This window comes from Camellia sinensis, chromosome 4, assembly GCF_055761805.1.
Source record: "Camellia sinensis isolate YWXY chromosome 4, ASM5576180v1, whole genome shotgun sequence".
Lineage (NCBI taxonomy): Eukaryota > Viridiplantae > Streptophyta > Magnoliopsida > Ericales > Theaceae > Camellia > Camellia sinensis.
The window spans coordinates 217498894-217526640 of NC_138964.1; the positions used below are offsets into that span (position 1 = coordinate 217498894).

The 27747-nt window shown below is 36.8% G+C and overlaps 1 pseudogene; it reads right to left on the minus strand.

Moving 5' to 3' along the window:
* Positions 1 to 4894: 4894 nt before the first annotated feature.
* On the minus strand, positions 4895 to 18370 carry LOC114293215 (tyrosine decarboxylase-like; annotated as a pseudogene).
* Positions 18371 to 27747: the final 9377 nt, after the last annotated feature.

Here is a 27747-nt window from a genome sequence, read left to right on the forward strand (position 1 = left end):
TTCGTTACAGAGAAGGAGACACACGTGTGCCATTTCATCAGCAAAAGCTTTATGCGTTTTTGAAAATTAAATTTTTTATTTGGATAAATTATAATAATAGTTCTTATAGTCTGGCACTTATGTCATTTTGGTCTTTGACTTTTCAATTATGATGCATTTAATTCTGAATTTTGAATCTTATTCTAAATAAGGACAATTGAATATATCATTAGATTTTTTAAGGGTAAAATCGTCAATTTGATAAAATATAAACTAATTTGATAAAAATAAATGTCAAAAAAATATTTTTGAATTTTTAAAAATTATTTCTACCCTTTAAAAATAACCTTATGTAAAATTGATAAATCTTTTAGACATTTATTTATTTTTTTACCAAATTAATTTTTATTACGTGTTTAGATGATGATCATGTAAAATTAATTTTTAAAAATTAATCATGTAATTTTTATTAATTTTTATCAATTTTACATAATTTTATTATTGGTGGATAAAAATAATTTTTAAGAAATTAAAAATATTTTGTTGATATTTATTTTTGTCAAATTAGTTTATATTTTATTAAATTGACGATTTTGCCCTTGAAATTAAACAATGGTATCTTCAATTGTCCTTATTTGGAACAAGATTCAAAATTCAAGGTCAAATGTTTCAAAATTGAAAAGTCAGGGACCAAAGTGACACGAGTCCCAAATTATAAGGACTGTTAGTGTAATTTGTCCTTTTTATTTTTTCAGTTTAGTAGCTATATTTTAAATTTTAACTAATTTTTTTTAAATATATCTTACTTAGATGTATCTAAATAATAAAATATTTGTAAAAAATATTTTACAAAATTAATAAATATACAAAAAATGAAAAAAAATATACTGAATTTTTTTATTTTTTGGTATTTAGTGTATTTTTTAAAGATTTTTTTTACAAATATTATATATTTTTTTTAAGTGTATTTATGTTAGGTGTATCTAAAAATTTTAAAAAATTACTTAAAATATTCAAAAAATTAATTGAAAACATTACAATACGGAAAATAAAAAAATAAAATTTTTTGAAAATTATTTTTTGAAAATCAGAACCAAACAAATTGTATTTTTTGATATTTTATAAAAAAAAGTGTGTAAAAATAGACATGTGATTTGATCTAAATAGACGCACTTATTTGATTTACAAAAATATTTGGGACCCTTGAAGGGAGGGACTCTCATGACCCCAAAATCATGTAGACCAATCATATGTGTTTTTTTTTTTTCTTTTTTTCTTTCTGGGCCAATCACAGATAAGTGAGATCGTAGAATTGTATTTTTTCGAGATATGTATCACGATTGATTAATTTATGTCAAATAATATCTTTCGAGTGGGTCCCACATCAAATACCCACGGCAAAATTATTTTCGGCCCACATGCACTCAACGGGTTGAATCGGGTCGGGATTCAGGGAACGGGCTTGGGTTGGGCCATAGGCCTCGAGGCCTACATAACACATAAAATGCGACATAAACATTTTTTTTTCCGTGTTTTGAAGGCATGATCTACAATTCTCAACTCTTGAGAATTGACTTTTATTTTTTATTTTTTTTATTTTTAATATATAGAAAATTACAAAGAATGATGTGATAATTTAAAATAATTTTATGATTTTTTTATTATCTTGGCCCCTCTCCGGATGGATAAATCATCAAAAATCAAAGGGAAATTTTAATATTCACACCCTTAAAAATGATGCACCATATGCACCTCTGATTATTTTCTTATTTAGTTATGACAAATTTTTTTCTTTAGTTATGAAATTATTTTAGTTATGACTCTTGAAATCTTTAATTATGCCTCATATAGTATTTAGTTATGATTTAAAAAATATAAAATTATATTATTTTTTCTTTTAGTTATAAAATATATATGATACACATTTTTTGAGGAATGTGTACCATATTGTTTTCCCAAATCAAATCTAACGACCACCAACAGTCTTCTTATTAAATTACTATTTATAAAAATCAAAATATAATTAATAAAAAAAATAATTAATATTAAAAAGTAATAAGAATAATAATAAATCTCAATTATTGTTCATGAAACCTTATTAGTACAATCAAAAATGATAGAGAGTTCTAGAGTTGGGACTCTAAACCCAACTTTAGTGACGTGAAAATTCAAAAAAAAAAAAACAAAAACAAAAAACTAATACCAAAACATCACATTACATTGGTTCACCACAAATTAAAGCTCTCTAAAGCTCATAAATTAGAGTTCCCAATTTTTTTTTTAAAGCATAACAGCCTTCATCGATTATCTTGTTCATCAGTGACAACATAATAAAGATGAAAAATGCTTCAGAGCTCGAATTCTCCGTGGCTCAAGTGGCCCAAATCCAAAATGATGTCGTTTTGGATTTTTTTTTCCCCCCTTCCCTCTTTTATATCTAAAACAGATGGAGGAAGGAAGGAAGAGAAAGAGAGAAGGAAGGGGAAATAGAGAATGAAGGGGGAAGAGGGAGGGGAGACCATCACTAGCGCCCGCCATCCTTTGTGTGTATACACAGATAGATCTGTCGACAGATCTATATCTCTCTCTTTCTCTTTGTGTATCTCTCTCTTTCGTTTTGTTGATGATGATGATGATGTGGTGTTGATGATGATGATGATGTGTTGGTTGTTGATGATCTGCTCTTCTCTTCATTCTTTATTCTTCTTCTTCTTCTTCTTCTTCTTCTTCTGTTTTCTTCTTTCTTCTTCTTCTATGAGTTATGGAAAGGATGAAGAAAAGGAAAAAAAAAAAAAAAATCCCAAAACGACGTCGTTTTGAGATTTCAGGCCACTCGAGCCACGGAAAATTCGAGCTACGTAGTGGGATTGAATAAAGATAACTGAGTACAATAGGACATTTGTAGGCTTTATTTATTGTCTGCATCATTCATTCACAATATTAAAAAAAATGTTAAATGAGGTTTTGATTTTTTTTTTTTTTTTTTTAGAGGAAATACCGCAAGGCTACAAACGAGCATCAAAACTCAACAAAGCTAAAAGATGTGGAGGGAGATTCCTAACCCAATCCAAAGAAAGTAAGCCTTTAAGGCCATGTTTGTTTGGGCGAACCACATTAAGCTAGATTAACATTCCCATGATTAATAGTCCTAAGATTACGAATCCCTTTGGATTGTGTATACTATCTTATGTTTGGATTGAGTTAGGATTATAAAGAGGGATTAACAAAATATTATCCAATCTGATATTTGTTTAAGGGGATTGGAATAGATAGGACATGACAGGACATGGGACATCCAATATATTGACCATAATACTTCTATTATAGTCATTTGATAAGTTAATTCAGATTTTAACTTAGTCTCCCAATTTATATTTCATCTCCTATGTGGGATTGAATAGTCCATCATATGTAGGATACCATATACGAATGGATTGTTAGTCCGTACTTCAATTTTTTAACCAAATATCGAATTAATAATTTTATTGAACTATTAGTCCAATTCCAAACACATATCCGCCCAAACAAATATAGCCTAAGATTACTAGAAGCTAACCAATGAGTTACTCGATTTGCATTTCGAGAGGCTCATGAAAAGGAGAAATGGTTAGATGATCGGCAATGACTAATATCTTGGAGGATTGGAAGGCAATTCCAAGGTGGTACAAGCTCAAAGACTCTCAACTCGATCACTGCCTTGTTGTCTCTTTCAATCTCAACATGATTAAGCCCACGAGATTACAAGAAAGTGCAGGCCAGACGCACCGCTCGGGCTTCCCCTTATTTCATCGATGAGAAGTAAGAGAGGTTGACCAAGCCCTCAACCATCGTTCCCTTGTCATCTCGGAGAACGACCGCTAAGGAAGTCTTCTTTCTTGCTATCTTTAGAGAAACCAACATCACAATTCACCTTAAGCTGGCCATAGAGAGGTCTAATCCAAGATAGGATATTTTGGGCTAGGACTGAAACATCAATAGACGTATAAAAAAACTCTAGCTTAAATCGAAACAGTTCACCGAAAAATTATTAATTGGCTTGGTGCACCACGTGCCTGTGTCTCCGGCCAAACATAAATTATTATGTCTTCTATATTCTTCAATTACTCAATATAAAATTTTAAATTCTATCATTTTCATCAATCACAATACACATGAAATATCACATGGCGCTATTTCTACACCAACCAATAACTTCTCCAGTTCACCACCTGTGACACCGAAGAAAGTAAGTATTATAGCGTAATTATTCAGTAATTCCAAAATATAGATACGTGGTATTTTATAACATTGTGATTGGTGGAGAAGGTAGGTAGGTGAGGTATTGTGTTAGGTGATTGGAGAACATGAGGAACATATTGAATGATAATTGATTAAGGAGTACAAACACATAGTATTCTAAGAATAGTCTATAATTTTCTGTATTCTAGAGAGGAAAAATGAAAAATGATAAAGTAGTTCTACTTTTTTGCATATATATATTTTATAAAAAGTTTATTTTTTCATATATTATATTAATTTTCATAATCTCATATTTTAATTAAAAAAATTATAAAAAGACTACTTTTCAAACAGGTAAAGAATCTTCCATTGAATAGCTAAATTTGAGTGTTAAATAAAATATATTAATTATATATGACACAAAATGAAAAAAATGGTCTATTTAATTGATTGAAATACAATATCTTTATATGTTTATTTTTCTAGCATTGAAAATAAATGATTAATGATGATTGTTGTAAAGATTAAGAAGGAAGACATTTGGAATTTTCACCTTTTTTTTTTCTTCATTAATAAAACCACTTCATTTATTTCCAACGTGGAATTCTAGATGCTTTATTAAACCACTTAAAACCTCCTAGTGAATCCCTTTTACACTGACCAAATCAAACTGAAACTAACCGAACCAAACTGTCGTCTAGGACGAAGTCAGCAGCATGGCATGTGCATGGTCCTGCACCACCTTCCAAGCCATGTTCACATGTTGATAGTTAGTAAGACTTGCACCCACAGCAAATCTAATCACATACACTCCTCCCACCACAACATGAGTCATGTATATGCGTCCTGATGAATTGATGGACTCCAGCAACTTACAGTTGAATTTGTTCACACAATTTTCATCAGATGGCTCACGATGATCACGAAGGGCCGATGGTGAAACCCTAAAACAAACCATAGCAAAGTTTCTAGGGACAACAAGCTCAAACCTATGGTCCATTGCAACAAGCTCTTCAAAATGCTTCGCCATATTGACATGTCCTCTAATGAAATTTCTCAAGTTCACCACACCGTAGGTTCGGAGCACGAGCCATAGCTTCATTGCTCGAAATCGTCGGCTGAGAGCAATTTGCTAGTCTTTATAGTCCACAACTTGGTTTGATTCACTAGCCTTGTTTTTCAAGTACTCAGGTGTGCTTGTTGATAGAGCTTTAATGAGGGCATTTGGGTCTTTTACCCAAAGACAGCAACAATTCAAGTTAGTGAAGAACCACTTGTGTGCATTGAGACTAAACGAGTTTGCACCCTCAATACCATCAATGAAATATCGGAATTCTTGGCATATGCATGCACTTCCTACATATGCAGCATCCACGTGGACCCACATATTGTACCGTTTAGCAACGTCACATAGTGGTCCGAGAGCATCAATAGCAGTTGACGAGGTTGTCTTGATAGTTGTTGGAACAATCTTCTGTGTACAATAAATAAATTGAAACAAAATTAATAAATAAAATAAATAGCTTACAGAATTTATTTTATCGAACCGAATAAAAAATAAAAGACTAAGTCGAGTGTGTGACACTCTGTCCTTAAGACAAATTCGCCCTGCTACGGTGCTTACGGTTATGTGGCGTCTATTTCCCAAGATACAATGATCTTCACAAATCTGTAGTAGCAATCCAAATAAATTTATCCGTCGAACTAGAACCTTGTGTTCTATACTCTCTATAAAAATTCCTAAAACTAATATGAAGAATGTATGCAATAGTGCAGAAAATAGGACAGCAAAAAATGGATTTTCAGACTATTTTTGGATACCCTAGACTGTTGGAAATGGATCTATATTTATAGGCCACTTGGTGACCATTCAACTTGCTCGAACATGTAGAATTTGAAATGAACAGATGCAAGATTCAAACTGGATAGATCTGGTAACTGTACAGTTATATAACTGTTCATAAACCACTGAAACCTGCCTGGCCAGTTTTGAATTTGAATCTGTCTGAAAATGAATCTGTCCAGGTGCAGCAGATCTGAAATTGTTTTGAACAGATAAGCAAACTGTTTGGCAATTGTTTCACACTATTAAAATAGTTTGAAACTGTTAGGAATATTTTGGACTGAAGGAAGAAAAAATGGACAGAAAATTAATTCAATTTTTAAATTAAATTAAATTTTCCTGCAATAATTTTTGAAAAAATTCAAAAGAATTTTGTCCAAAAAATTAATACAAGAACCGACCCATACCCGGACGGACGGCGACCTGCGTGCGGTGGTTTGGGCTAAGATTCATTTTGTCCATAACTCTTCCCTTCTACAAACTTGGGGTGCCCCTTGGGGCCCAACCCAAGGTTGTACACCTAGAACTTATATAGACACATAAGTTCTCTTCAAGTTTCAATGTAGGACAAGCCTCACAAGGAAACCCACATTTAAAACTTAAATGTCCAATTCCACGAATCAAAAAACGATGTCAATTTCCCATTCACTCATAAATAATTTTGATGAACTGTCTTCACCGTGTGACTTGCCATACGACAAGGAACACGTCACCTTTTCGGACCCACCCCAAAAGACCTTTGGGGCCCACTCAATTTTGGACTCAAAGTTGGCTCAAAATAAGCCTATAGAAAACCATTTTTCCAATAATCCCCCACATGAATGGAATTTGACGGAGAGAAAATACAACAACATGATCTAAATACAGAGAGTACATAAATTTGAAATATTCTGCAAAGGATAGGTAGCTTTTGGCTTTGAACCTTCCCTTGTGAAACACTATTGGATTTACTAGCTAACCAGTGAACATGATGTCTTGAACTGTTCAGCCGTTTGTGTAAACTAAGACAATAGAACTCACACAGTATATACCCAGACACAGTTTAGTTCTCACTATTGTATTCATTTTGGCCTTGAACAACCTAGTCTTTCATGAGTGCTCTAGAGAATTGTAGCCCTTCACAAATCTTATAGAACTGGCCCAGTTCATACTCACATAGGTAATTTTTATGAAGAGTATCCTGCTATACTCCACTAGGTTTACCTAGATATAAGAATCATTAAAATTTTACTTAACCTAAAACGCTGCAGACATCACTATTTCATCCTAGAAATGGGTAGGAGTTGGACTCCCCAGTGATCCTTCTGAGTCATTCACAACTCGATTGTCCCTTTGAACCTAGATCTTGGGATCTCTAGTCAACTAGGTTGGGTTGTCGTTGTGGTAACTCTTATTTAATAGGCTTAAGTCTCATTCCGCTCGATGAATTCTCAACTAACTCTTTTGCTAACCCTTTAGTTAATGGATCCGCTATGTTGTCTTTAAACTTCACATATTCAATGGAAATGATTCCATTAGAGAGTAGTTGTCTCACAGTGTTATGTCAACGACGAATGTATCATGACTTACCGTTATACATATGAGTCTGTGCTCTACCTTTTGCTGATTGACTATCACAATGTATGCATATAACAGGCACCGATTTTGGCCATATTTGAATATCTTCAAGGAAGTGGTGAAGCCAATCTGCCTCTTCCCCTGCTTTGTCTAAAGCTATGAATTCTGATTCCATAGTAGACCTAGCAATGTAAGTCTATTTGGAAGATTTCCAAGATACAGCCGCCCCACCAAGAGTAAAGACATACCCACAAGTGGACTTTGAGTCTCTAGTATCCGATATCCAGTTTGCATCACAGTATCCTTCAAGTACTGCTGGATATCTAGTATAATTCAGCCCAATGTTATGAGTAAATCGGGAATATCTTAGAACCTTTATAATTGCTTTCCAGTGTTCTACTCCCGGATTACTCGTATATCTACTTAATTTATTTACTGCATAAGCTATATCTGGGCGAGTGCAATTCATCAAGTACATTAAGCTTCAAATAATTTAGGTATACTCTAATTGAGAATACTTTCCTGTACATTCTTAGATAAAAACAAATTAACATCCACAGGTGTTCTAGCAAGATAATCATCATCTTTGCTCAATTTGTTAAATATTTTCTCAATGTAATGAGATTGTGACAAAGCATATCCTTCTGATGTTTTGGTAATTTTCATACCAAGAATTACATCAGCAATACCCATGTCCTTCATGTCGAAATGTTTATTCAACATTTTTTTGGTAGTTTTAATCATGTCATTATTACTACCTATGATGAGCATATCATCCACATAAAGACATATAATGACATAACATTTGTCTGTGTTTTTAATATAAATATATTTGTCACACTCATTAATTTTAAATCCATTTGACAACATTGCCTTGTCAAATTTCTCATGCTATTTGCTTTGGTGCTTGTTTTAAATCATATAATGATTTAACCAATTTACACACTTTCTTTTCTTTTCCTGGAACAGAAAAACCTTCTGGTTATTCCATGTAAATTTCTACATCTAACTCACCATTTAAGAAAGTAGTTTTCACATCCATTTGATGAATTTCTAGATTATATAGAGATGCAATGGCAATTAGCATTCTAATGGATGTTATTCTAGTAACTGGTAAGTATGTGTCAAAGTAATCAAGACCTTCTTTTTGTCTAAAAGCTTTGACCACAAGTCTAGCCTTGTATTTGTCAATTAATCCATCCGTTTTCATTTTTCTTTTGAAAATCCACTTGTACCCAAGAGGTTTGCAACCTGGTGGCAAATCCAGCAATTCTTAAGTGTGATTTTACAAGATGGATTCAACTTCACTGTTGACAACTTCCTTCCATAAAGGAGCTTCAGGACTGGACATAACTTCTTTAAAAGTTAAAGGCTCATTCTCTAACAAAAATGTTAAAAAATCTGGACTAAAAGATTTTGAGGTTCTAGCACGTTTACTACGCCGAGGTTCCTTTTCATCAACTTGATCTATCTCTTGCTCTTGCTCTTGATCTTGATCTTGATCATGTTCTTGATCCTGGCTAGTAATAGCATCATGAGATCTTTTATTGTTACTAGTCTATTGGCCAGTCTTATTTGGAAATACATATTCAAAGAAAGATGCATTCTGAGATTCAATAATAATACTTAAGTGCATTTCGGAATGTTCTGATTTATGAATAAAAAACCGATATGCATTACTATTCTTGGCATAATCAATGAAAATGCAATCAATGGTTTTAGGACCTATCTTAGTCTTTTTAGGACTAGAAATATCCACTTTAGCCAAACACCCCTACACTTTTAAGTATTTGTAGGATAGTACTCTCCCATGCCATATTTCATAAGGTGTTTGATTCACTTTCTTTCGGGATACTTTATTTAAAATATAATTAGTAGAAAGTATTGCTTCCCCCCACAAGTTCTGAGGTAATCCAGAACTTATTAACATGGTATTCATCATTTCTTTTGAAGTCCTATTTTTCCTTTCAGCAATTCCATTTTGCTGAGGTGAGTAAGAAGCGGTGGTTTGATGAATTATTCTATGTTCTTTACAAAACTCACCAAAAGGTGATTCATATTCATCACCTCTATTATTTCTCAATTTTTTGATTTTCTTACCAAGTTGATTTTTAACTTCATTCTTATATTGAATGAAAGTTTCCAAAACTTCATCCTTGGTTTGAATTAAACAAACAGAACTATATCTAGTATAGTCATCTATAAAAGTGATAAAATATTTTTTCCCACCTCTAGTTTGAATTGATTTAAAATCACAAATGTCACTATGAATTAATTCCAGTGGTTCCGTATTTCTTTCAATTGAATGGAAAGGAGTTTTGGATAGTTTTGCCTCAATGCAAATTTCACATTTATGATTTGAATCAATGTCAAATTTAGGCAAACATTCCATATTAATTAATCTACGCGAATATCCATAATTAACATGTCCAAGTCTACCGTGCCATAAATTTGAAGACTTAAGCAAGTAAGAAGAAGATATATTTTTATTAATAACTGAGGGTACAACGTTCATTACATTCATCTTGAAAAGGCCATCAGACATGTAACATTTGCCTACATACATCCCATTCTTAGTTAGTACAAATTTATCACTCTCAAACATTAGCCTAAACCCAATCTTACTCAACAAAGATCCGGAAACAAGATTCTTGCGAATGTCCGGTACATGCAGCACATTGTTGAGAGTGAGTTCCTTTCCAGATGTCATCTTCGGAACAATCTTCCCTTGTCCTTCAACTTTGGAAGTTGAGGAGTTGCCCATAAAAAGTTGTTCACCATTGTCCACTGTAGAATAAGATGCGAACATCTTTTTGTCGGCACAAATATGGCGAGTAGCACCAATGTCTATCTACCATTCTTTAAGATTTCCGATAAAGTTTGCCTCGAAAACAACTGCAGAAAGATTTATGTCTTCTACACCATTGGAAATATTGTCCACTTCGATCATATGGGCTTGAGCAGGCTTCTTGCTTGTTCTTCTTTTGCTTTTGCTATTGCTTTTGCCTTTGCTATGGTAATCTTTAGCCTGATGTCCCTCTTTGTCACAGACGTAACACTTGCATTGAACTTGTACTTTTTAATTTCCCTTCCTTTAGAACTTTGTGATGAACTTTCTTCATAAAATTTTCGTTTCTTTGCTTTTGGAGCATGTTCCACCACATTTGCCTTAGACTCCATAGGATGCTTACCAACCTGCTTTTCAGAATTGCAGTTGTCCTCCTCAATCCTCAAACGCGCAATTAATTCTTCCAAAGACATTTCTTTGCGCTTGTGTTTGAGGTTGTTCTTGAATTCCTTCGAGCCATGTGGTAATTTCTCAATTAAGGTTGCAACTTTGAAGGATTTACTGAGAGACATGCCTTCTACGTGAATGTCATGCAGAATGGGTTGGAGATCTTGAACTTGGCTTATCACAGTTTTAGAATCAACCATTACAAAGTCCAGGAATTTGCCAACTACAAATTTCTTTGAGCCGACATCTTCCATTTTGTATTTTTTCTCCAAAACTCCCAAGGTTCCTTTGCTGTCTTGATAGGATTATTCCGGCAAAGGAAATTAGCATGTTTTCAGGCATCGACCGTAGCAACTACTTGCCGGTCGGTTTCATCATCTTTCAAAATAGGAGCATCCTTACGGAGAAAATGAGCTAGGTTGAGAGTAGTAAGATAGAACAACATTTTCCGTTGCCATCTTTTAAAATCAATTCCAGAGAACTTCTCTGGCTTCTCACCGTGATTTACCAGTACTGTCACAATAAGAGAGGGTGTTGGCGCAATTGCAACCACCACACTAGTACTCGTTTGGGCATTAGTTTCAGTAGGCATGAATTCTAAATTATAAAACAAAATAATAATTAGAATTATACTACACAGAAAATTAATCCAAATTCACATAATTAAATTTTGTAAAAATAAAAGAAACAAGAATGTAACTTTTATTTTTCAATTAATTTGGAAATAAAATAATATTTTATTTAACCAAATTAATTCCACACAGAAAATTAAATTTCTGTAACACTTCAATAATTAAAAAAAACTAAAACATAATTTTTTAATTAATGAACATTCAGAAATAAATTAAGAAAATCAAAATTAATTTCTGACAAAATTTCACAAATAAATATTCTGAATTGTTAATGACACCAATAGATTACTACTAGTTGCCAAAGAAAATAGATAGTACTACTATTTGTTTTCCAACCAGAATATTATTTTGTAAAATCACAGAAAATAATTTTTGTAAGAAGAAGAAAGAAGAAAGGAAATAAACGAAAAATTATGCAAATAGAATAATTCGAGTCTGTCTTAAGATTGTTGGAACAATCTTCTGTGTACAATAAATAAACTGAAACAAAATTAAATAAATAACTTACAAAATTTATTTTATCGAACCGAATGAAAAATAAAAGACTAAGTCGAGTGTGTGACACTCTGTCCTTAAGACAGATTCGTCCTGCTACGGTGCTTACGTTATGTGGCGTCTATCTCCTAGGATACAATGATCTTCACAAATTTGTAGTAGCACTCCAAACAAATTTGTTCTTCGAATTAGAACATTGTGTTCTATACTCTCTATAAAAATTCCTAAAACTAATATAAAGAATGTATGCAATAGTGCAGAAAATAGGACAACAAAAAATAGATTTTCAGACTGTTTTTGGATGCCTTGGATTGCTGGAAATAGATCTATATTTATAGGCCACTTGGTGACCATTTAACTTGCCCGAATAGGTAGAATTTGAAATGAACAGATGCAAGATTCAAACTGGACAGATTTGGTAACTGTACAGTTATATAACTGTTCATAAACTGCTGAAAATGAAAATTAATCTGTCTGAAAATGAATCTGTCCAGGTGCAACAGATCTGAAACTGTTTTGAACAGATATGCAAACTGTTTGTTAGTTTTTTCACACTATTAAAACAGTTTGAAACTGTTAGGAATATTTTGGGCTGAAGGAAGAAAAAAATGTCTGCAATAATTTTTGAAAAAATTCAAAAGAATTTTGTCCAAAAAATTAATACAAAAACCGACCCACACTCAGATGGACGGCGGCCTACGTGTGGTGGTTTGGGCTAAGGTTTATTTTGTCCATAACTCCTCCTTTCTACAAACTTGGGGTGCCCCTTGGGGCCCAACCCAAGGCTGTACACCTAGAACTTATATACACACATAAGTTCTCTTCAAGTTTCAATGTGGGATAAGTCTCACAAGGAAACCCACATTTAAAACTTAAATGTCCAATTCCACGAACCCGAAAACGACGTCAACTTCCCATTCACTCATAAATGATTTTGACGAATCGTCTTCACTGTGTGACTTGCCATACGGTAAGGAACACGTCACCTTTTCGGACCCACCCCAAAAGACCTTTGAGGCCCTGTAGACCGCCCGAACTCCGCTCTTCGCGCGAGGGCGCGAATTGTGGTTCTAGCTACTACAGTTTGGACTCCTGTCACGGTTCTGAATCTAATCTCACAAAGTGCAATGTAAGACTGATAAATCACCAAAGAGTCCAAATCTGGAAAATTGTTTTGGAAAATCGATTTTAATCAAGAAGTGCCAAACATGGACTGCTTTGCCAGATTTCAGAGTCGCCACCTAAATATTTTATTTTGAGAAATTTAGGAAACCCTAACTCGTGCCTAAGGCCATGTGTCCGTCATCACCAAAGTTGCCTCGGCTCAGGAATTTGGGTAGAGAGGAAGGTCATGAAATGAGCACCCCTACTCGCCCGATCGAAGGATGGGCCTCTACTAAACATGATACATTATTTTGAAAACACATGTGTTCTTTTTCCGATTTATTAGCTAGCTTAGTATGTGATGCGCACAACATACAAGTATAGACTAAATCGCTTGGTTTAGAACAAAGCATCTCATATTTTTTTTTAAAAAATGGTTTGAAGTTGCTACTCACAAGTAGGCTAAGACGCAGATTTGCCACCCTCAAGTGGGCTTAAAACATGATGATTTGCCACTCAAGTGGGCTTAAAATGCACATTTGATGAATTGTCCCAATTCAAGCAATAAAGCCTTCATCCACAGGCATTCATGCAGTTAGTCATTTAAGCAGTTGGCCTCATGGCAAGCACGTTATCATGGCAGTCACTTACACACATGCAAGGATGCTAAAGCATAAACACTCACAGTGTACTTTGAGCCAAAAAAGAAGCTAGTTAGAAATCAATGCATGATCCTAGCTATGTTAAGATGCCTAATGCAAAACATGAAAAAATGCGGCTAAATGGGCTCGGCTATCTAAGATGGCATATGAATGCAACGCTTGATAACATGTATTCAAATGGCTATTGAAATACAATGCAGTTTGTATGATGCGCCGAGCCTGGGGCATGCAAGACAAATGAATGATGCACGCATGCAAAGCATAAGTATGCTAATCAAAACATGCCCTAAACTAACAATCGAAAGTGGTTAAGTAAAAAGGAGAAAGAAATGGGGGTTGGAAGACATACACACATGCACGCACCCTTATTACAACAATACGCCCTCTCGCAGGAGGGTCTGAATGAAATGAAAGCTAACTAGCTACGCTAATTAAGCTAACTATTACAAATTACTACATAGATCTATTAGCTAAGCACGTTAACTAATTAAGTACAGAACCAATGAATTAACTAGCTAAGAAAAGCCGTTAAAAGGCCTCGAGGGCGAGGGATGCATGTATGCTCGATCGCGTCCTCCCGAAAATCCACCGCCTTGCCTCAAGATGCCTCTTTTTGCACACCTTTAGACTTCTGAAAATTGTGCCAACTTTCAGGTTGATTCTGACCCATCTCAGGAACATGCTGAGGGATGATTGGCTAGAGATGGTAGTTATCGGCCAATAATGATGGCCGGTCAGCTGCTTTGGTGGCTGGTCGGCCACTTCTTCCTGTAATTTCTCATTTTGCTGCAACAAAGCACAAACAGAGGCATGGCAGTGTATTTGCAAGGAAATGTGTGTACCACCACACTCCTTATCATATCTCAAGCTCAAAGGAGTGTGGTACTCAACTCTCGGACCACCAACCAAGCATCATAATGCACAATGGCCGAGAAGCCAAGTTTGTACAAGTCAATGAATGCACAAATAGACTCGATGAGCCTCCACCCTATCATGCACGATCAAGGGTGTCAGCGACTAAGAAATGAGACACGTTTCATTACTTTGAGTATGAAACGTCTCTCGTTTCTTATGTTTGGATTAACGTCCGATCCAAACACATGCAATGCAACACAAACATGTTATCTTGGCATGTTTTACTTCAATTCAATTTGTATACTCATTTTAGATTACCAATTAATCCTTTAATCGGTTAAGTCCAAAAGTGAGAAGTCCTCCAAATGGAAAGATGGACTAAGCCACAAGTATCTTGAGCATGAAAGAAGCATCATGCCGTTGGCTAGTAGAAACTCTCAAGAGAAGGCTAAAACCATTAGGCATGAACGCTTCGATTTCATGCTCAAACCAACAAAAGGCTTAAGACCTCTTTCAAAAGTGACAAAACAAATGAAAGATGGGATGCAATGGCACATATTCCAGCACTGAAATAGAATGCTAAATGACATCAAAGCATGAAAATGATGCATGCAAGACATGCTTGGAGTTGAAAGCATTGAAACCAGCAAAGAGCATAACACTATAGGCATGCACCAAAATGCTCAAAAGACTAAACCAGCCCTAAATAGACCCAAGGCAGGTCAAAACAGTGGCCAAAATATGCCGAGATGACAGCATGAAAGGCAAGAAATGCATGCTCATGCGTTGGCTCATCAATAAGGCATAAGGGCACAACTCTTAAACACGATTAAAGAGTGATTTAAGTCGAAGTATGGCAAAGATATAGGCTCTGAAATTACATACCAAATGATTCCATATCATGCACACATCACAAATATAGCATGCTAAGTGCCTCAAAACTCAAGACTAGTGAAGGCACTTGCACTATAGCTATACAAAGCATGGCTCATATGACCAAGACCACTTAAAACAGTCCTAAAGCATGTCAAAAAATTATAAAAAATGTGCTAGAATGGAGCCAATACATGCTAAAATAATAGGCTACAACATCAAGCATGTTAAGTTAGTAAGCACGATTTGCACTACAAGTACAAAATGCAAGCAAGAAGTGACCAAACTAGCCAAAATCAGAGTTAAAGCATGCCCAAAAAGTCACAAATACGTTCTCAAACTAAGCCTCAAGAAGGGAGAAATACATGCTCATTTGATAGGCCAACAACACATGTTAACAAGTCAAGAGGAGGGGGAACCACCCCCTCCTATTTTAAGCCTCAAAACAAGTTTTCTACCATTGAAATTCCTCTGGAATTCAGCGGTTTTAAGGCAAAAAAAAAAATTGTTTGAAAAGCTTGAAAGATAGCTCAAAAGACCTTATAAGCCAAGAAGCAAAAGAGAGGAAACACCCCCGAGCCAAACAAGGCTCAAACCAACACTTTTAGGACTGAAAAATGGAGGAAAAACAGAGATATTTGTAGTTCAACGCCATCCCAAAAACAGCCCCAAAGTAGTTGAAAATTATGGCAAAGCTAGTATGCAAAACAAGCTAAAAGGGGGGTGAATGACTACCTTTGAAACATAGCAGCAAAACGGCCACTTTGTTGGCTCAAATGACCTTCCAGCAGCCCAAAAATAAGTTCCAAGGGACCTCAGCCCATAGATATGCAACTTTGATGACGGATACCTAGGCAAACTAGTTGTGTTTCTCTACTTCTATGCACAAAAGGGCAAGAGAGAGAGGCTCTAGAGAGAGAGGCAGAGATTTTGCTTTGAAAATTTTGTAGAGAGAGAGGGAGTTAAGTGAGAGAAGCTCTCAAACTTGTTAAAATGATCTAACCTTTGAATATATGAGATATAGCTTCATATATAGCAAAAAGAGAGCATTTGGTCGAAAATATCTGAGTTAGGATAACTGGCACAAGTTGGAAATAGCTGGAGGAGAACTATCTTCAAAAATTCTGAGTTTGGGTCACTCTTGGCCAACCGGCCATCTTTTTGGCCGACCTGCTACTTGTGATGGCCGGCCGGCCATCTCCGTGGCCGACTGTGCATATTTGTGGCCGACTGCAAATTCTGCTCTCCAGGTCCGACTTCAAATGGGCATAACTCCTTCATATAGACTCCTTTGCAGATCATTCTTGTGTCCAAATTGAAGCCCTGAAAGTAAGATTTCCAATGGTGGCATCCTTGCATCAAAATTCCAAGTGTACTAAGAGATATCCCTATTTTAGTGAAGACTGCTTATTTCCAGCTCAATCGGATTGATGCCTAACTTCAACCAACCATATCTCCCCCATCCGGACTCGGATTTAGGAGATTCTCTAGTGTAAAATGAAGCCCCGAAATTCTTCTTTCCAATGGTGGTAGCCTCATAGCTGAAATCCAAGTATACAAGTGGATAGGCCCAATTTAGCGAGGACTGCTCGTCTCTCTCTTAACGATTCATGCCCAACTTCTTCTCCAACTTGGTTTCTTCTCTCCTCTCCTATTTTCTTCAAATTCAAACCCATAAATAAGGTGTTTTGAAAGATTTTTCAGAGAGTTCATCTCTCTTTTATTCATTTCTACTTTGTCCTTGCTCGGTTTACCGAAAAATGCGACATTTAATAAAATGCGAGCATCAGAACATCGTAGGAACTTTTTCAAACATATTTTGAAAGAGAGGATTTTAAGGTCTCAAAATTATTCAAAATAGTTTGGTCCAAAAAAGGGTTGTGAGGTTGGGATTTGACTCTCCTCTTGCCAAAGAAATCAAGCCTTTGCACTGCACAACTTTCACCACCAAGTAAACTATCAGCGGTGCCCAAGTCTTAAGGACGGTCAAAAATGGGATGTCTACAGGCCCACTCAATTTTGGGCTCAAATTTGGCCAAAATAAGCCTATAAAAAACCATTTTTCCAACAATAGTGACACATAAAAACAATGGTATTAAACCGGCTTTCACGTCAAACACAATTGCTTATTCAAGTGAGTTCGGAGATAACCTGAATGCAGTAGCTTTTGTGGTTGTGATGCCTCAGAAATTATCCGGGTTGATTCCAGCGATCCGGGCTGCCTTTTGGACTGCAAAATGGGTTTGATCCGACCGGTAAACCACTACCTTCCTAATCCAATCTCTCACAATTCTATCTAAACTCTGATCTCTCGTCGCGGCTAGAGTACATAAAATGGCCTCACAGGTGGTTCCCCGTAACACACCACTACCACCACCCAAGAAAAGAAAAGGGTTGGGAAGTTAAAGCATTTTCCCAAGCCAATCCATGACAATGCTTTCTAGTTCAATCGCCGCAGGCGATGACATCCAATTAAAATCGACCACATTAAAGTCGGTGCTAAACATTTCTCCAAGGAACCCAGCAATGCTTCCACTTGATGGGAAAAAAGCAAAGTGGTTAGGACTTTGCCAATGTGTGATACCAGGGATAATATGCCTCTCCACATCATAGAGAATTTTCTCTATTGGTTCTGGGTCATACGGAGCAGACCCGGGAAGACATTTTGAGAGATAACCCGGCTCGACTTGGCTTTGAACCGGGTATTTTTCAATGTTTTGGTAGTAATCGGCTAGAAAATCTACCATCATATGGGCTTGCCTCCTGAATTCATTAGGGTCTAGTGGGTTAAAGTTCAACATTGAGGTTGAACCATTTTCGAGTTCAGGGTCAGCTTTGAGACTACCCATTCGGATTAAGATTGGTTGATAAGGTGGGTTGGTTTCTTTTCTTGGTGAAGTATGGTGGTTTGTGGAGCACCAAGACTTGCTGTATCAAGAGAGAAATAAATGAAGGTTGATGTGTAATGTTATTGATATGTATCCACACATATATAGAGCTGCAGAGGTGTGATGTATCATAACATGAATTTCACCCATTTTTTTCACATTCATATAACAAAACTTGTGTGTATTTAGGAAGGTTAATCATTGAGTAATCCCGAATATAGATACGCGTTACTTTATAATATTAAGATTGGTGGAGAAAGTAGATAGGTCGGATATTGTGTTAGGTGATTGAGGGACACGAGGGGCATAACAAATAATGATTAGTTAGGAGTACAAATACGTGGTACTCCGAAAATATTCTATAATTTCCTATTTAGGAAGGTGCCATATGTCACCAAATTTTAACAGTACACATAAGTGACATGTATCATATTTTTAAAAGTAAAATTATAAATTTGATAAATCAGTGATTTAACCAATTGAGTTATCACTTTCTGTTAAAAATCTTAACAATGTTATCAATTAGATTAAATTGACATAAATTAAATGTCAAAATTAAGTTAATTGAAACTTTAGAGATCAAAATGACACAAATGACATCTTTCGGGAAGTGGGTTGGTAGCCAAAAGTTAACTTTTAATCCATTTTGGATCATATAATCTCTTACATTTTTTACACTTCTTTTAGAAAAAATGAAAAAAAAAAAATTAAAAAGTCAATTTTTAACTATCTTTTCAAAATAAGCCAAAATATAAGGTCTAACCATGTAATTTGTCCTAAAATAATGAGGATCCTATTCATATGTCAGACAAAAAATTTATATGATGTTTGACTTTTGATTAATGCTTGAGATTTCAAAATGAGTGACCTCATGACCCCTAATTGATGGGTGACCATTCATTATGTAACTTCTCTCTCTCTCTCTCTCTCTCTCTCTCTCTCTCTCTCTCACATTGGTGCGTAAGGGTCGTGGGGTTGGGTTTTATAAGGGTTTGTATCAAAACCCTTTTCTTTTTTTTCTTTTCTCTTTTTTTTGCATTTTAAAATTATCAATTTTTAGTTTATAACAAGCTGCACCAAATAAGACAAAATATTTACATAAACAACAATATTAGGAATAAAAAATTAAAAAAAAAAAGTGCTCAAAAAATTATTTAAAGAACTACATCTATAGACCATAATTATTTTAAATGTGACCCATATCTCATTTTCAAAATAAAATTGAGCATTTTTGTTGGCTACATATTTTGTAAAAGACCAATTACAGTTCGACGCGTGGCAGAGTAAGGGTAATATAGGAAGACTGTTCAAGTCTTCGATCCTGATCGTACACATGACAGTTGATATTGTCTATTGCGTGGTCTGAGTAACATTGGATCAGCAAAGAGATGCAAGGTGACGTGGCTTCAGCAGTTACTCACATTCAAATTCAAATATAGAAGGGAAGCTTAACTGCAAGTGATGGCGTAGTGGAACTACTTGTAAGGCAGCATGATCAGTGATCATGGAAGAGCAGTTCGACAGTTTGAAGTGCAGTTCGATGGTCATTTTTGAGGAGTATAAATAGCAGGGAAGACCCCAGAAAAAAGCTCCCAGACTCCGATCCAAGAAACTAGTCTTACTTTACATATTTTGTTCCAATTTTATATTTCCTGTTCTTTACATTCCTGTATTTTAAATTCCTGCACTGCACTTCATTCATAGGAGTAGTTTCAAGTAGATTGTCGCCGTAAACCTCTACGAGGCTGAGTTTGGATCATTGTAAGTTTTTCATACTAATGAAATGCTTTAATTATTCTTTATTTAACTGTTTTTGTGCTTAAATTCTCCTAAATCAAGCCACCAGTAAAAGTCCTCTTCATTGAGGCTGAAAGAACTACAACACAATCGTCTGATAATTGGTTGGCAATCAAAATTCTGTAAGGACTGATTGATCCTTGCTGGCACGCTCATAATTACAAAAATAACCTTCGAAAGCCAAAAGGCCAACATATATTTTTGGCACGCCCAGTGGGACCCATTTAAAATGGCTAAACGTAAGAGACAATGAGAAAATGAACGCTTGGAAGAAGGCGTGGAAGGAGAGGTAGAGATACCTAATCCAGAGGATAATGTGATAACACATCCTGTGGAAACTTCTATTTTATCGGAACCTATGGTCGAACAGACCAATACTTCAGAACAAATACCATCTGTTCGTAATATTGGACGAGACTAAGGAATTGGACCATCCACTGTCCCATCTACTCAACTAGTGTATCCATGGGGTGGCCTAGTAGATACCATGGGACGACAATTAATAAACACAATGGAAAGGTGGGCAATATCCTTTTTGGATCGAATGAATAACCACCAACCAACAAATGCAAGACACATGGAGGAAGTAAATGTCCCTCAGCAAAGATTGGCTAGAGATAAACAGCCTATGCAAGTTAATGGACATTCTAATGGTCAAACTAGTAATCAGAGTCATGAAAGACCACAACCTCAGTCTTGGTACGAACCCATTTCGAGGCCTATAGCAGGCCAAAATGCCTCAATGTTTAACAGTGAAGCCATGTAAGTTGGTGGATCTGGCCCAGTACAAGAAAATGGCATAAGAATGGTTCCAAATCCCACGTTTGAAGCCATACCTGGCACTAGGGGGTACAATAATCCCTTATTCGAATTTATACTCGGGGGGTTGGAAGGTTTTCCCACAAATGGAAGGGATACGACACCTGTTCTAGCACCTTTCGTAGGTCCCTTCGCAGGACAGGCTCAAAGAGGTTACCCACACCCCCAACAGCAACCTATACCACAGGGACAACCAGTCCCGAATGTACCACTCTATGGACCAAGAGGACCACAAGCACAAGTTTGTCCACCAAATCTTGTGTTTGTTCCCCCAGTAGTGGTTCAGCAGGCACAAAATATGGTCCCTAGGGACCAAATTGCTGATATAGTTAGGGAGATATATGGACTAATGGCTCAAGGGGTCCAGACTCCTGTGTACAGAAAACTATACCCAGAATGGGTCGACAGGGTACATGAATACCCAAGGGGTTTCAGGATACCAGATTTTGTCCTTTTTTATGGGAACGGAAACTAATCAACAGTAGAACATATTGCTAGGTTTGCTGCTCAATGTGGTGAATTTACCAATCATGACTATATGAAGTTGAGACTATTCCCAAACTCTCTAACTGGAGAAGCATTTGTATGGTACATTAACCTTCCACTTGGCTCTATCCAGACTTGGCAACAAATGGAAGAGGCATTTCATGCCCAATTCTTCCAATCAGAGCCAGAAGTTTCCATGGCAGACTTGGCAAGATTGAGTCAAAGGCCTGAAGAGAAGGCTACTCAGTTTATTGCCAGATTTAAAAAGGCTCGAAATAAATGTAGAATAATCCTGCCAGAGCCAGAATTCGTAAGATTGGCCCAAAATGGCCTAGAGTTCAGGCTTCGAAAGAAGTTTGACTCAACAGAGTTCAGAGACTTAGTGGAACTGACTTACAAAGTATCTAGATATGAAGCATTACTAGAAGAGGAGCAAGATCAAAATAATGCATCATATAAGACATACTACAAAGATCCTAACTATGAGATTGATGCAGCAGAGATTGTAGGGAAAGAGCCTATGATCTGTGAAGCATTAATTCATAAGGATACGACAATTGACGACCAACAGTTTAAAAAGAAAGATCTCCACAGGAAGTATTCTTTCGATTTAACTAAGGCAGATGACATTTTTGATCATTTGCTTGCGGCCAACTTCCTTAAGTTACCAAAAGGGTTTAAAATTACATCTCTTGATGAACTTAAAGGAAAAGTATATTGTAAATGACATAATTCTTGGTCTTACTCGACTAAAAACTGTGTTGTTTTTCGAGACAGGATCCAAGAACAAATTCGGAAATGAAGTTTGAAATTCCCAGCCAAAGCTGAAAAGGCTATGGGGATTGACAGTAATCCATTTCCAGAAATTGGAGAGGTGGCAGCCAATGTCATTATGCCAGATTTTCAAAACCTGTCTTTGAAAGAATTGGAAGAAGTCAATGTACAGATGCATGTGGTCAACCAGACAGCAATCAAGAAAGACATTAGGAATCTACCAGCTATTGGACAAGATTTCTCACACCAGAGGGAAGACTCTGATGAAGAAGCACTGGATGATGACTCCCTAGAGGCAACCGTAATGCAGAGGATGTGTCCTAGGTGCAGACTGAGTTATAAGTGGTTGAAAGGCCTTCCAGTCGATGGGAAGCAATATTACAGGGATATGCAGAGGCATCCCAAACCAACCAATGCTTATAATAAAATGCCATATCCGGCTAAAGTTAGGCAGCAGCCATTAGTGGTTGAGCCTGCAGTTGATAGAATGCATGCTAAAGGCAAGAGGCCCTTATGTGAGTCCAGGACACCTAACTATTACAGAATGGAGAGTAGTCATTCTGAAAGAAGACTGGAGAAGAGTTCAGGTTTTAGGATCAAAGCCAGCGATTGGCCCCCTAGACCAGGCTCACGGAGGATAAAAAATGATCACCTTCATCGAAGGCCTGAATCAGGTTCAAAGCTTGGGTCCAGGGCCAAGCAATTGCCTTCACAGCAAGCTTCGAAGGTGGCCTCGAAGGAAGAAAAGGGCAGCACAACATCTGGGTCAGTAAGTTCGTGGGTACCTGAAGTTCCAGATTGGTTTGTGATGCAAAACAAACTTAGGGAAGTGCTTACCCAAAGGAATGTTGGAAATCAAGGTAGGATGGTTAAGCCTCCTTTGGTGGCCCCCAACAATTGGGTATTACTGAAACACCCAAGAACGAAGGAACCTGATATGGTCCTTGTAATTTCCAGATCACAAAGGAGGAAAATTCAGCGTAGGTACACCCAGTACCAGCAAGACCTGAAAGAAAGTAGAGAGAGTTCTTCATTGATCCAGACCGAAGGAGAGAAGAATCTGAAGTCAGACCATACTCCAAAGCCAACTCTACAAAGCAAGGTGGGTTGCAGCAGAGAACAGTTGGCTAAGGTTCATTCTGAACTAAGAATCACAGAGAAGGCTAGCTTAGCAGGATTGGAGAAAGCTCTGATGGAGAGTGGTAGTGAGACAAAAGAAGAAATTGGCATGAGCCAAAAGAAAGAAATGGTGGAAGAAGAAATGTTCAAAGCCTTCATGGCCGAGTAAACATTTTTGGTTGAAAAACCAGTCAAGGAAAACCATTCGAAGGAACCTGTTAGCAATGAAGTGCCAGAATGCAGCATGCAGGATGCTTCTGAGATAACTGACCAAGGTAGCTAAGAGGGGAAACAGGTACAGCCAGCTATCCAGTTTGGCTCGTTTCCTCTAGTATCAGTAAACATGGTACACATACTACCGCATGAATTCCAAGCTGGAGATGAGAATCAAGAGGGGCAAGAAATTGACCCAATTCCAATCTCTAGTGAAGACTCACAAGAGAGTATGGTACAAGATAATTTCGGAATGGTTACCCCAATGGAAACTAAGTATGAGAGTGAAGAAGTGGTAAGTATTAACCTCTCGTATCCTTTTGAATATCCCTCGAATTCTATGGCACAGCATGTCAAGCCTTTGTATATTAAGGCCTTCTTCGATGGGATACAGTTAAACCGAGTCTTAGTGGATAATGGGGCAGCGGTGAACTTACTACCGAAATCTTCTTTGAAGAAAATAGGGAAAAAGAATCTCAGGTTGATCCCAACCAGTACAACCATTACTGGTTTTGCTAGAGACAAACAGATGGCCCAGGGAATTCTACCCATCAACCTAAGTGTGGGAACCAGGGACTGCATGACGGCGTTTTTCGTCATCAACAGCAATACAAAGTACAATGCTTTACTTGGTAGAGATTGGATCCACACTAACAAATGTGTGCCTTCCTCTTTACATTAGAAAATGATAATGGCTCTAGGCAATGGGGAGACGGAGGAAATTGATGCAGATCCTCAACCTTTCATAGCCTGTGCAGACTTCGCAGAAGCCAAATTATATATTGAGGGAGTGACACCGCTCAGTATACTAATGAAATTTGATGGCTCAGCCGAAGTAACGGCTGATGAGGAAGTGACACACCTGAAGCACTTTATCTAGGAAAGTGCTGATGAAGAGGTGGTCATTAAAGATGAAAATGATGCCTGGTTATAGGAAGCAAGATGAAGCATCAGAAGCCAGGTCTTTGGCTTTAATTAAGTTTTCAATATTGGATGTAAAGTCAATAGTCCAAAAAGTACGGGAGCAAGAGAAAGAAGTCATGATAATTGGCTACAAGCAGGAATAGCAACAAGCCAGAGTTTTGACCCTTGATAAATACTGTGCATTGGACATAGAAACAAAAATCCAAGAAATACAAGAAGAAGAAGCCTTGTGGACAGACTTTGTCTATGAGGAGGAGGGTAAAGAGGTTGAATCAAAGAACCTGGGAATAGAACGCAGCAAGGAGATTGCATCGAAGCCAGAGGTAATCAAAGAAGGAGTTCCAGTAAGTACTCAAATACAAGACCCCTTAGAAGAAATAAATTTATGGGAAGGATCTGTACAACAACCCATTTATATAAGTGCTTGGTTGAATACTCTTGACAGGAACCAGTTGTTGGTTATTCTGAGGAGATATAAAGATTGTTTGGCATGGTCTTATAATGAACTACCAGGTTTGGATAGGTCATTAGTGGAACATAGGCTTCCTATGAAGCCTAACTTCAAGCCATACAAACAAAAACCAAGAAAAATGGGTGCAAAAGTGGTACAGAAGGTTAAGGAAGAAATTCTTAGACTACTCAAAGCAGGCTTTATCAGGACAGCCAGGTATGTTGAATGGCTATCTAATATTGTGCCTGTAGTTAAGAAGAATAGCAAAATGAGAGTATGCATCGATTTTAGAAACCTAAATCTAGTGACTCCAAAAGATGAATATCCCATGCCTATAGTAGATTTGTTAGTGGACAGTTCAGCAAGGCATCGAATTTTATCAATGATGGATGGGCATTCTGGTTACAACCAAATCTGCATTTGTGGAGGAGGATGTTCACAAGACAACATTCAAATGTCCTGGGAATATTGGGACCTTCGAATGGGTTAAAATGCCATTTGGCCTAAAGAATGCTGGGGCCACATATCAGAGGGTATGAACACTATCTTTCATGATCTTATTGGAGGATATTTAGAGTGTTATATTGATGACATTGTAGTTAAATCCCAATCCATGGAGGAGCATCTGTTTCACCTAGAAGCAGCCTTTGAAAGAATGAGAAAGTTCAAATTGAAGCTTAATCCTCTTAAGTGTGCTTTTGGCGTATCATCTGGAAACATCTTGGATTATGTAGTACACAAGAAAGGAATACAGATTGACCAGAATAAGGCCAAAGCCATCATTGAAGCCAGACCTCCATTAAATAAGAAAGAATTACAAAAGTTCCTTGGACAGGTTAATTTTTTTCAAAGATTCATTTCTAACACTGCAGGAAAAACTAAAGTATTTTCTTCCTTATTAAGGCTGAAAGATGAAGAGGAATTTGCGTGGACGCGGAGCATCAAATTGCTTTCGAATGTATCAAAGCCTACTTGGCCAACCCTCCAGTGCTGATGCCATCAAAGGGTGATAAGCCCCTGAAGTTGTACATAGTTGCAGCAGATGATTCATTGGGAGCCTTTTTGGCCCAAGACAATGAAGAAGGCAATGAGCAAGCTGTTTATTACCTTAGTAGGTTTCTAAATTCTTATGAATGTAAATATTCAGCTGTTGAAAAGCTGTGTCTTGCTTTGTATTTTGCTGCAATGAAATTAAGATATTATCTTTTACCTACAACCGTCTTGGTAATTGCAACCATAGATTTGGTTAAGTACATGTTATCTAGACCCATGTCGAGGGGAAAAATTGGCAAGTGGATCCTAGCCTTATCAGAGTTTCACTTAGAATATGTTCCCCAAAAGGCAGTAAAAGGCCAAGTTTTAGCCAATTTTTTGGCAGACCATCCATCTCAAACAGAAAGCCAAGAGATAATGGAAATCGGAACAGTTAGTGTTGAGCCATGGTAAATGTGGTTCGATGGATCAAAAGCCAATGGTTTAACTGGAATTGGTATTGTGATTAGGTCACCACAAGGGGTAGAAACCACACATGGTTTCAGAGTGGATGAAGCTAGCTGTTCCAATAACCAAGCTGAGTATCAAGCCTTAATAGTGGGACTAGAAATTCTTATTGGATTACAAGTTCATGCAGTCGACATATTTGGAGACTCTCAATTGGTGGTTAATCAAGTGAAAGGGATTTTCAAGTGTCAAAGCATAAGCATTTTACCATACTATGTTGTTGAAATATATTTGCTTTCTCAATTTCAAATAGCAAATGTAACTCATGTCCCAAGGTTCTTGAATAATAGAGTTAATGATGTGGCTCAGAAAGCTTCAAATTTCAAGAGAAGGGATAATGCCCAAAGGGACATAAGCCAAACAACATACCAGAAGTTAATACTGCCTTTGAATAAAAGGAATGTAGTCTTGGAAGTCAATACTAATGACTTACAAGAACAAGATTGGAGGTATCCAATAATGCATTACTTGGCTGGTCCATTTTCGAAGGCCAATAGGAAAATTAAATTGCAGTCTATGCAATATATGATATATGGTAATGCCCTCTACAAGAGAGGAGGAGATGGCTTATTGCTGGAATGTTTAGGCCCAAAAGAAGCATTAACAGCTATGGCTGAGGTTCATGAAGGCATCTGTGGTGCACATCAGCCTGGTGTGAAAATGAGATGGCTGCTTCGAAGATATTCCTACTATTGGCCAACTATCCTTAAAGACTGCATAGAATATGCAAAAGGTTGCTAGGCATGTCAAAAGCATGGCACAATAAGGCATGTGCCCATAACTGACCTGCATGCAGTAGTAAAGCCTTGGCCATTTAGAGGATGGGCCATAGATATTATGGGAAAAATACACCCACCCTCTTCAAAGCACCATTGTTTCATGCTAGTGGCTACCGATTATTTCACTAAGTGGGTCGAAGCTACGCCATACAGAGCTGTAGACCAGACAGAGGTTATTGGGTTCATTAAAGATTTGATTCATAGATTTGGCATCCCACAAACTATAACGGTTGATAATGGGACTGTTTTTGATAGGAAAATGGTGAAGTCTTTTGTGGCCGAGTTTGGAATTAGTCTTGTTAACTCCACCCCATATTATGCACAAGCCAATGGACAAACTGAATCATCCAATAAGTCCTTGAAGAAAGGAATACAAAAGGTTGTGGAAGATAATCCTAGGGATTGGCATAACTTATTGTTGGATGTATTGTGGGCTTACAGAACTTCCCCAAGGTCAAGCACAGGAGTCACTCCTTATGCTTTAGTTTATGGGCATGATGCAGTATTACCTGTGGAGATCAATGTTAAGTCCCTGAGGGTAAGA